The sequence below is a fragment of the Cebus imitator genome, unplaced genomic scaffold, assembly GCF_001604975.1.
Source record: "Cebus imitator isolate Cc_AM_T3 unplaced genomic scaffold, Cebus_imitator-1.0 Scaffold52, whole genome shotgun sequence".
Classification (NCBI taxonomy): Eukaryota; Metazoa; Chordata; class Mammalia; order Primates; family Cebidae; genus Cebus; species Cebus imitator.
Window position 1 is genome coordinate 6692032 of NW_016107367.1, and position 10409 is coordinate 6702440.

Here is a 10409-nt window from a genome sequence, read left to right on the forward strand (position 1 = left end):
CACTGTGATAAATAGCACGGCAATAGCACAGCATGCAAAAAAAAAAAAAAAAAAAAAAAAAAAAGGAGGCTGGTTTTGAAGCAAGGCAGCAAAGGGAGCACCTTTATTAAAGCTATTCAATGAGCAAGACTTGCTTTCTTAAAGCACCACCTACTTTGAGGTCACCAAACTAGAAATATCCATCTTTGCTACTCTGAAAATGGGATTCTTCTGCTGAAATTAGCCAAGTACGTAGTGCCCGCACTTTTGCATACACACACACACACACACACACACACACTTGTGCCCAAACAGACAGTTTTTCAGAAATGAGGTTGCAGATGAGAGACTCAAGGACAGGCCTTACTTGCTCTCTGTCAGTTTACAAGAGAATTTATTCCACAAATTCATCCATGAATATTTAGCAAGGCAACAATAACATTCAATGACACCCATGAGATACACAACTCAGAGAGCCCTCTCCCAGGAACGTACACAATGCTTGATGTCAACGTTTTAACTGGACTGAACGTTTGAAATGCAAGCTTTAGCTTACAATAATCCTCCCCCGCCCTCTCTCTGTCTCTGCCCCTTACTCTCTCTCTGTCTCTCTCTCTCTCTCTTTATTTGCATACACAGACATCCTTCCCATTTTTGATCCAAACTGCCAAGCAAACTCTTCAACAGAGTAGACCCGGCGGGGTGTGTAGAGAGCTACCAAAGGTTTCAGTAGTGCTGATGGCACAGATGAAGTTTCAGACAGACCACCCTTTCTTCTTTCTCAAGAAAAGCAAAACAAAATGGAAAAAACTCACACCTATTAGGCAAAGCCATTCTGGGATTGGCTAACAAGGTTTACATTCAGTAAATCTGCAGACTTTTGACAGGCCACTGTGGAAGCCCCAAAGTAGCCCCCAAAGACCTCAGCATCTGAGATACAGCAGTTCCAGGTCCCCATCCCTGGAACCTGTGTATGTTACCCTACATGGCAAAGGGACTTTGCAGGTGTGATTAAGTTAAGAATCTTGAGATGAGGGGATGATCTTGGATTACCCAGGTGGGCCCTAAATGTAATCATGAGAGTCCTTTTAAAATGAAGAGGGAGGCTTGGCTGAGAGAGAGACAGAGAGAGAGAGGCCAAAGGTCGCATGCTGATGGAAGCAGCGGTGCATTTGAGCAAAAGGCCATGAGCCAAGGATTGTAGGTGCCCACCGGAAACTGAAATGGGCAAGGAAACAGATTTTCCTCCAGAGCCTCAGAAGGAACTGACCCCACCAACACCGTGACTTTGGCCCACTGAGATCAATTTTGGACTAAATTTCTTACAGTTCTGGCCTCTAGAACTGTAAGAAAATAAACTTTGTTCTCTTAAGTCACGAAGTTTGAGGAATTTTTACAGCAGCAACAGGAAACTCGTCCAGCCACATAGCTCCAGGGATGGGGCTCCTCGCCTCTGCAGGTGCACCAGGCTTCTTCTGACCGGCTCCATGGGCTCCAGCGTCAGTGGGGCCACTGGCAGCCATGCAAGCACCTGGGCTTTTGTGTTTATGTGTTTCTAAAAGTCCTCTGCTTTTCTAATAAAGTCCCACTGTCAGAAAATTAAAATGTCAAGAAAAACTGGAAGAACATAAAAAGAAAAAAAAGTAAGACAAAAGAATACAAAACAAAACCAAAATAATGACAGTCAGCTATAATCCCACCTCTAGAAATAGACTTCATAATAGTAATAATCACAATTTGTAATTACAGGTTTATTTTAATATTTTTATTATTTTATTTTATTTATTTTTTTAGAGACAGAGTCTTGTTCTGTCGCCCAGGCTGCACTGCAGTGGCACAACCTCGGGTCACTGCAACCTCCACATCCTGGACTCAAGCAATTCTCCTGCCTCAGCCTCCCGAGTAGCTGGGATTACAGACACTTGCCACCACGCCCAGCTAATTTTTGTAATTTTAGTAGAGGTGGGGTTTCATCATGTTGGCCAGGCTGGTCTTGAACTTCTGACCCCAGGTGATCCACCCACCTCAGCCTCCCTAAGTGCTGGGATTACAGGTGTGAGCTACCATGCCCAGCCAATGATTATTTGTAAAATAATGTCATTTTGCCCATCATTTTCCCAGACAGTAGGGCCCAGGAAGGTAGGTACCCACTCCAGCGAGAGCTCCGCGTCTGAGATACAGCAGTGTCTGCAAACGCACTGTGTGACCACTGAATGAATGACCTCTGCTAACATTTTGGCCTATTTCTTTCCAGTCTTTTTCCTATGCATAACGCATATTTTTATGATAGCAATTGTTCTATGACCATGTATTTTTGCCCTACTTTCCTCACTTAGTATTTCATTCGGAGTATGTTCTAAAGTCATTAAATAGTCTTCAGAACTTTATTTTAATGGCAGACTAATAGTCCATACTATAGATGTTTCTTTGTGAGGCTACATTCTCTTTTTTCCCTTTTTTTCTGTTATAAATAATTCAGTAATGAACATCTTGGTGCATAAATCTTTATGCACATTTCCGATTATTTTCTTGGGGTCAATTCTTAGGAGGGATATTAGAGAAACAAACCACGTCATCATGTTTAAGACTCGGGGTAGTGATCAGTGCATGCGTTTAAAGCAGCTCTGTTATCAAGAAGGGAAGCTGAGGGGGACGCAGGACTGCAGTGTACACAATTGCATGGTGAAGCTAATCTGCTCGGTTTTCATCTAAGCAGAGACCACTGGCTGGGTGACAGGAGGCCTGAACTCTGGTCTGAGATTTGCCATTTCCTAGTCACGTTGAACTGAATGTCCTCATAATTCAAACAGGAAGTCCAGATGATAATGTTAAGCTCTCTTCTATCAAGAAAATTCTAGTGGCTGGGCAAGGTCATTCATACCTATAATCCCAGTACTTGGGGAAGCTGAGGCAGGAGGATCACTTGAAGCCAGGAGTTTGAGACCAGCCTGAGCAACAGAGTGAGACCCTGTCTCTACCAAAAAAATTTTTTTTTAAATTAGCCAGGTGTGGTGGTGCAAGCTTGTAGTCCCAGCTATTCGGGAGCCTGAGACAGGAAGATCACTCGAGTGTGGGAAGCTGAAGTTGCAGTGAGCCATGATCATGCCACAGCACTTCAGCCTGGGTGACACAGTGAGACCCTGTCTTAAAAAAGGTAAAAATGAAAGAAAGAAAACTGTAGCAACTCCTTTTGGAGATCATTACTAAAGGGGAAAAGCCAATGAAAATTGGGAGCAATTCATGCCAGATAATCAAAAGTTGATCTTAAAAGTCCAAGCCAAGAGATTTGTAAATTAAACCATGATAAAAAGCATTCTGCCACTCCCTTCTATGTACAGACACAGCATCTGTTGTACCTGTATGTTTGTTGAACAATGACTGAAATAATATAAAGAATGTGCAAAGCCTTCCTCTCAGTCAATGTACTAAATGAAGCACAGTTGACCCTTGAACAACATGAGGGTTAGGGGTGCTAACCCCACCCCCCACCCTCAGTCAACAATCTGTGGATAACTTTTGACTTCCCCAAAACGTAACTACTAATAGCCTACTGTTGACTACAAGCCTACTGATAATATAAACAGTGAATTAACACATATTTCATATGTTATTTGTTAATTATAAGCTGTAGTCTTACAACAAAGTAAACTAGAGAAAAGAAAGTTACAGTATTAAGAAAATCATAAAGAAGGCCAGGCGCGGAGGCTCATGCCTGTAATCCCAGCACTTTGGGAGGCCAAGGTGGGTGGATCACCTGAGGTCGGGAGTTCGAGACAGCCTGACCAACATGGAGAAACCCTGTCTCTACTAAAAATACCAAAAAAATTAGACAGGCGTGGTGGTGAATGTCTGTCATCCCAGCTACTCGGGAGGATGAGGCAGGAGAATCGTTTGAACCTGGGAGGCGGAGGTTGCGGTGAGCTGAGATTGCGCGGCCACTCCAGCCTGGGCAACAGAAGTGAAACTACGTCTCAAAAAAAAATCATAAGGAAGAGAAAATCTATTTGTTATTCATTAAGTGGAAGCAGCTCATCGTAAAGGGCTTCAGCCTTGTTCTTTCACGTTGAGTAGGCTGAGGAGGAGGAGGAGTGGCCTTGCTGTCTCAGGGGTGGCAGAGGTGGGAGAAAATCCATACAGAAGTGGACCTGTGCAGTTCAAACCCATTTTGTCTAAGGGTCAACTGCAGTTGGCCTGACTTACAAGATGCGGCAAATTCCACGTATGCAGAATGAGAAGAAACAAAAGGTGAGCTGAGCGTGGAGGCTCATGCCTGTAATCCCAGCACTTTGGGAGGCTGAGGCAGGCAGGTCACTTGACTCTAGGAGTTCAAGACCAGCCTGGGCAACAGAGTGAGACCTCATCTCTACAAAAAATACAAAAATTAGCCAGGCGTGGTGGCATGTGCCTGTAGTCCCAGCTACTTGAGAGGCAAAAGCGGGAGGATCACTTGATCCGGGAAGCAGAGGCTGCAGTGAGCTGAGATCGCACCACTGCACTCCAATGAGACCCAGTCTCAAAAAAAAAAAAAAAGAAGAAGAAGAAGAAATAAAAGGTGATTTGTAGAAATATCATTGTTATTACTGTATTCCAGTGCTTGGAAAAGTGTATCCATGTCTGACCATGACTATTAGCTAGCGTTCTTCCAACCTAGTTTGTGCTTCCAAGCAAGGCACCTCGACCAGTTTAGACAGCACCTGCTCCACAGCTCTCCTGGAAATCAGACACTTGCTCGCTCATTATTCTTTTATTCAGTCAGTCACTCAGTCAGTCAATAAACATTTGGTGGAAAGCTGTGTGCCAGGCCCTTTGGGGGCTCCAGGAGGATGGGGCTGAATAGAACATGGTCTCCCTGGCATAGTGAGAGGACCACAGATATCCTAGCTCTGCTTCAAAGCGGCCACGTTTTCTGAGAAAATGCACCCCTCCTTTCAGCCTCCTGTTCCTCACCTCTGAAGACCAACCATTAATACTTCATTTGGTCCTGTTAAAAAGCATAAATCAAGGTGCATAATTTGTGGTGCAGAGCCTAGTACCAAGGAGACAGTAAATGTCAGGCCCTCCACCCTGACCTGGAAACACTCGCAGCTTGATGAGCAAGACAGAAATATAGGTTATTTCAGCCTAGCAGAGGTTTTCACGAAGCTCTGTGTATAAGTAGAGACAGAAACCAATCGCTCTGGTGTTCCTAGATGCAAGAAGGGGACTGTTTGAAGTATACTGGGAGAAAGGTGAAGAGTCTGCAAGCCCCCAGTGCTACCCTTCAGAGCCAAATGTTTAGAATCAGCCCGCAAGGATCCAGGCTGATGGGTGTTTATTTAGACACACACGCCAACAGCCTGTAATGTGCCCAGGAGAGGGAAGGGGGCCAGCGGGATGGATAGATTTTATGTGCAAGAAAGAATTGCGGCTGTGAAATGTGAAGTGAAAGATGCCTCGTTTTCGAATTAGGCTACGGGAAGAGAGGAAATGTAATTCTCCCAAAAGCTAGAGGATTGGGCCAAGTTGGGCTGCAGAGAGGATATCTGCATTTGGAAGACAATTTAATTTGGTGGGTTTGGGTTTTAGGGTAGGCAGCCTGGGTTTGTGTCTCAACTCTGCCATTTACTGAGCTCATGTAGCCAGGCAAGTTCTGTTTCCTAGAAAGTTCCATTCTATGCTAGATAGGGATGAATCCGGGGCACAGGTCAGGGGGTCGGTGTGAGCACGGATGGGGTGCTGCTGTGAGAACACCTTACACGGTGCCCAGCCGGCAGCAATGTTACTGTTTATTATAACAATAATAAATGTTAGTTCTTGTTATTATCAAGCAGAAGGCTGGTTGGGATGCTTCTAGCTAAATGTCCCAGAGTGCTCTCTGTACACTCTTTCCACCACAGTTATGGAGGGTTACGGGGAAAACTTAAAAAAAAAAAAAAAAAAAAAGAGATAGAGACAGGAGTGCATTTTCACCTGGTGTGGGCGAAGCAGCATCTACAGCTGGCACTTCTGATTGGCCAATAACCCACCCTTCTCTTTGATCTATTTATTCTCGTCCCCAGGTGGGAGAGTGTCTTAGGATCCAGAGTCAACAACAATTTTCTAAGTAATCCTCTGTTCCGGGCACTGCACTGCAGGCATCATCTCTCCTCTTTTTTTTTTTTTTTTTTTTTTTTGAGACAGAGTCTCCCTCTGTTGCCCAGGTTGGAGCGCAGTGGCACAATCTCGGCTCACTGCAACCTCCATCTCACAGGTCCAAGCCATTCTCCTGCCTCAGCCTCCTGAAGAGCTGGGACTACAGGCGCCTGCCACCACGTCCAGCTAATTTTTGTATTTTTAGTAGAGACAGGGTTTCCCCATGTTGGCCAGGCTGGTCTTGAACACCTGACCTCAAGTGATCCACCCACCTTGGCCTCCAGAGTGTTAGAATTGCAGGTGTGAGCCACTATGCCCGGCCATCTCCCCTCATTTAATCTCAGTTCTCTCACCCCTTCGGCAGCAGCATGAGTGGACACAGTCTCAGAAAGCACAGAGAGGCCAGGTGACTTGACCAAGGACACACAGCTTAGGGGTGGGAGAGCAGGCATTTGCAGCTAGAGCTGAATGGCCACTGGTCTTTCATTACTTCATACCTGGAAGGATGTAGGTTCCCTTCAGGGATGGGTGTGTCCTAGGAAGACCCACAAAGGGACCACAAACCCCCTCTTCGCACAGACCTCAGAAAGGCATCTGTCCTTTGACTGGAGACTGGCTACATTCCAGATCCAAGTTCCTGACTTGCAGAAACGGTGAACTTATTGTTAGTTCAGTCCTATCAACAAAAGCAGGCAAGTCATTATTTCTGCATTGCCATGAACCTGAAGCCCTCCTGGGGTGCAGGGTAAAGAGGTTTATTAAGGGATTAAGAACCGTGTGCTGAACAGGGTGCTGGAGTGCCAGGAGAGGAGACTAAGCTGTGGGGCCTCCGTGCATCTCCCACTGCCCAGCACCGACAGGGCTGACTCTTGGCATCGCCACTTCAGGGAACCAGGACTTGCTTAGGAGGGGAACCAGCCTCTCTTGTCATCCATTCAAGCTCCTCAGAAGAAGAGACAGCATCTCTCAGCCACATTTAGCACCCAGGGAGGGCACAGAGGAGAAGCTTAGCCCCTGCACACTAAGAAGGACATGAGAGCCAGGCGTTCCCTGCAAAGACAACTCGATTGCTTGCCACTCAAACAACTGGAATGCAGCCAATGGCCTGGGATATCCTCACTCCGTATGTTTGGTCCCCTGCCCTGCCTCAACTTCCTTGATAATCCGGCCACCCAGGGGCCTGTTCCCATTCAGGCCCTGGCTTGTTTCAGTCCTCCCCTCTGCCAGGTGCCCTCTCACCTTGTCTGCCTGCATTCTCTGCTCCCTTCGGAGAAGGAATTATTTCCCTCTTATCTAAGCCCCTCCATCACCGCCCCACACCAGCTATATTTGAGGAAAGGTCCCCAAACTCCTGAGGGGTGTTCATCTTTGCAGCTTCAGCTTTTTGATCAGCTCACACCCAGAATAACTGAATAGAGGCATGGTTAATACATTCAATAACTAGGTCAGGTGTCGTGGTTCATGCCTGCAATCCCAGTACTTTGGGAGGCTGAGACGGGAAGATCTCTTGTGGTCAGAAGTTCAAGACCAGCCTGGGCAACACAGTGAGACCCTGACTCTATAAAAAACAATATTTTAAAAAATTACCTGGGCCTGATGGTGGCACACCTATAGATCAGATACTGAGGAGCTGAGGCAAGAGTGTTGCTTGAGCTCAGGAGTTTGAAGTTACAATCAGCTGTGATCATGTGACTGCACTGTAGCCTGGATGACAAAGCAATACCTTTTAAAAATAGTAATAATAAGTAAAAATACATTTTCAAATTCAATAGTTATAAATTCCTCATTTTCCCCATATGCCCTTGAACTCCCATATTACCCAATTTGGATAATTAAATAGCTAGACTTTATCTTTTAAAAGGGTTCTCCAGTATGATCTCATTTCTTATAATAACCCTAAGAGATTGGAGTTCTCACTGCTTCAAAGAAATATTCATTTCATTTCCTACCAATGCTGAGACATGGACCCAGAGAGGTTAATGACTCACCCAAGGTCACACAGGTAGGTGGTCACAAAAATGGGACCCAGCCTGAGCTTTAAAACCTTCATGAGCCAAGGCCAGGCAACCCTTTCCAACCCCTGGAGCCAGTCTTGCCCTGAACATAAGCCCTGGAAGAGGCTAAGCCATGCCCAGGCTCAGACTGCCTTCTGTGCCTGGCAGCCCCTCACCTGGGCCAGGTGGGGTGTGGCCAAGGCCTCCAGACCCTCCTGCTGGACAGCCCATCCTGCCTGCCCAGGGGCGGCTCAGCCGGCTGCCCTCCACCGTCTGCCGATTCCAAGCTTTTCGGCAAACTGGCACCTAATCACCCGCCATCTGTGAGCAGAGTGAGTCTTGGCTACCTCTTGGTGCTTCTTCAAATCAACTTGCAAGTTTTCAAAGTGACGCGAGTTCTTGGTGCTTGCAAAAATGTCAGCTTCCGTCACATCTTATTAAAACTGAAAATATGAAAAGGTTTTGGATAAACTGAAACACGCCCAGTTTTAAGTGAGATCGCTTTTTTTTTCCCTAAAATGTGAGAGTTTTGTTGTTTTTCTCTGATTATCAGAGTGATCATCATTACCTTTGCACCTGTTGCCCTCCGTGGGCCCCCCACCATGAGAGGGCCGCAGCTGACTCTGCACAGAGTGTGTCAGCAGTGGTTCAGTCACTTTCTCATGGTGACTTATTCGTGCAGGGTCCCCTTGGTGAGGCTACAGTGGTGCAGAAAGTACTAACAGTGAGTGACACCTCTGTGCCAAGGAGCAACGCCCTCTGTGCATTCCCTTATTTAATCCTAAAGTAAGATTCTCCATAAAGGTGAGGAAAAGGGGCACAGTGATGCCACTCATCACATGGCTAGTAAGTGGCAGAGCTGGGATTTTAACCCAGGCAGGACATGGGCTGCTGTGGGACCTGCAGGCTGGGGAAGGTGCTTGGACTCTACCCGAGGGGCCCTGAGAAGCAGAGGGAGCATTCTGAGCAGGGTCGGCAGGGTCAGGACTGCGTCTGAAACACCGTTGTGGCTACATCATGTATTCCCTCGGCACTCATTCGGTGCTACTGCTGCATGGCTTGATGCTAGATTCCATGGGGAAATATGAGATGGATAAAACCCAAATCTAGGGAAAGAAGGCCTGTGCTTAATTATGGTGCTAGCAGAAGAAGCGATAATGGCCTCCTGTTGCTTCCAGAATGAGCGCCAAATTTTGGAATCAGTCCCTCACTCTCCCACCCTCACTCCCCCCACCCACTGTCCAGGCCCAGCAAGAACTCACTCCTGAGCTGGGTGCAGTGGTTCACATCTGTAATGCCAGCACTTTGGGAGGCTGAGGTGGGTGGATCACCTGAGGTCGGAAGTTAGAGACCAGCCCGACCAACATGGATAAACCCCATCTCTACTAAAAATACAAAATTAGCTGGGCGTGGTGCCTAAAATCCCAGGTACTTGGGAGGCTGAGGCAGGAGAATCGCTTGAACCCGGGAGGCGGTGGTTGTGGTGAGCCAAGATTGTACCACTGCACTCCAAACTGGGCAACAAGAGCAAAACTCTGTTTCAGAAAAAAAAAAAAAAAAAAAGGAACTCACTCGCTGGACTGCCTGGCAAACAGACCCCCCACTCCGCCTCCCAATTTAGTTCAAAGGCCTCCAAGAGGCCCCTGGGAGATCATCCTCCTGCTGGCCACCCTGAAACAGCCACGCCCCTCCAAGTGGGGGGCCTTTCCCAGGGAACTTGAATCCTGTGGCTGGGTCAGGCTCAGCAGGTGGGCTCCCTGAGGGTGGGGGCTCCTTCTCACATGTCTCTGGGTCCCCAAACCCTTCCATGACCCTGGCACACAAGAGGAATTCAGAAGATGTGTGTGGGGTGAGTGTTTGTCCAGGCGACATCCTAGAAAGACTCCCCAGGAGACACGTGGCACAGAGCACAGCCAGAGCCAGTGTGAGTCTCCGCTCAGCCAGCCCCTCCTGGGTGGTGTCCACCCATCTCTCCTCACCTGTGAAAGGGGAGCAGGCAAAACCATCCCAGAGTTGTTGGGTGAGCTGAATGCACGGCACTTGGCAACACTCAAGATATAGCAGCTCTTACTACTGCTACCACTGCTGCTCCGACCACCACTGCCTCCACTGCTAATCCCACCACCAATGCCACTAATCACACCACCACTGACACTACTGCTGCTCCAACCACCACTGCTACTAATCCCACCACCACTGCCACCACTACTACTAATCCCCTCACCACTGCCACCACTGCTACTAACCCCACCACCACTGCCACCACTGCCGCTAATCCCACCACCACTGCCACCACTGCCACTAATCCCACCACCACTGCCACTA